Source organism: Macadamia integrifolia, chromosome 14, assembly GCF_013358625.1.
Source record: "Macadamia integrifolia cultivar HAES 741 chromosome 14, SCU_Mint_v3, whole genome shotgun sequence".
Taxonomy (NCBI): domain Eukaryota; kingdom Viridiplantae; phylum Streptophyta; class Magnoliopsida; order Proteales; family Proteaceae; genus Macadamia; species Macadamia integrifolia.
This window is the reverse complement of record NC_056570.1, coordinates 21,603,269-21,605,032: the sequence shown is the minus strand read 5'-3', so window position 1 is coordinate 21,605,032 and position 1,764 is coordinate 21,603,269.

Sequence of the window (1,764 nt, the reverse complement as noted above, 5' to 3'; positions counted from 1 at the left end):
AATGATTTTAAAAAAAAATTATGTGTATTTTTATCTATTTCGATGATACAATGCCATTCAAATCTTAGGAATAATCGATTCCCAATCCAATATCATGCATTAAAACAATGTACAGTTAAGTGTTATCTATGTTTCAAAAAAAAAAAACCCCACTAGATTCTTTTACCATATTATAAAAAAATAAAAATAAATAAATAATAGGGAAAAAGACAGGTATGCTAGCATATAATAATAATAATAATAAAAATAAAAATATTTTTAATTTTTGTTAAGAGGATACTCAATGAATGGTTTAAGATTGTTGCGAGAAATCAAAATCAATCGGTTAACCAAACACACATAAGCAGTCTCCAAAACGTGTCTGAGACAAAAAAATCGATCCAGCAAGAAGTGTAAACACGGAACTCGCACGCCTCATTTACTTTTTCTTATGTTGCACAGAAGTCACTAACGGTACATATGAGCGTGGGTCCCACACTCCACCACAAAAAAGGATGGTCTCTCTTAAAAACTCTATAAAAACCCCCTGCCTTCACTCTTCCTTTAACTCTCACAAACTGATATAGTCTCCTCCCTTTTCTCTCTCTCTCTCTCATAAGGTGTTTTCTCTCTTCATAACCTAAAGTCTACCTCTCAATATCTCAGCAATGGCCCAAATCGGTGCTTCCATGGCTACCGTGCTCTTTTGCGTCTTCACCATCTTCTCTGCAGCTGCTATGGTTTCGGCCCAAGAAGCCCCGGCTCCTGCGCCTTCCATGGACAAAGGAGCAGGGATTGCATTGCCTGTGTCAGGCGCCATTGTTTGCTCGTCTCTCATCTTGTCACTCTTCAGTCTCTTGAAGCATTAGATTATTATAGTAGAAGATGATGATGCATTCCTGTTTCCTTGCTGGCTTCGAAATTTGTTTAGTGGTTTTATCTCCATTGGATGCGTACATTTCGTTTGGCAGCAGGGGAGGAGATTTTTTTTTTCCCTTTGTTTTGTGGGGATATATTTAATGATTATTTATTTATTTTTATAATTATTGTAATGTAATGATGGATAAATAAAGTTTCATCGATTGTTTCTGAATTTTTTTTTGCTCATTCTATCATGGATTGTTTGATTTCAAAAATGGGGAAAAAAAAAAATTCTTCAACCAATGATGTGACCTTGTGATTAAATTTGTGTATCTTTATTGAATTTTATAGGATGGAAAATATGAGTTTACATTCTCTATAACGAGTGGTAAGATACAGTGATCATTTGATGGTTGAGAGTATTTGGGCACGTGCCCCAAGGGACTTTCAACCATCCGATATTTATTACACCGATGCAAAGGTTATTGATGATTTTCACACAGAAAATATCATTTACAAATTAAAAGAATTCAAATCTCCACGATAAAGAGATTCCAAAGCTGGGCCCAAAACAATAAGGGGAACTATTCCAAGATTGCAATGAATATTGGATTCTCCTATATAATAGGTAATTTTTTTTTTCCATATTAAAACGATTTATTTAACTACTTTTAGGTTATCCCATAAGATTTATTAAGAAATAATGTTGTATTCTGTATATGTTGGTAAAACAATTATGTTTTCTGATAGAAAACTAGATGAAACAGAGAACTAAGTTGAATATTATCCACCTTAATCTACCCATTTAAAGAGGTAAAGTACGTTGGGTGACTATCTCTAACTCGTTTTAATATTCTTAAAAATGCAATGATAAAATTTTCTAAACAAGTAGCGTAGAGAAGCACACCAATGAAGTACGACAAA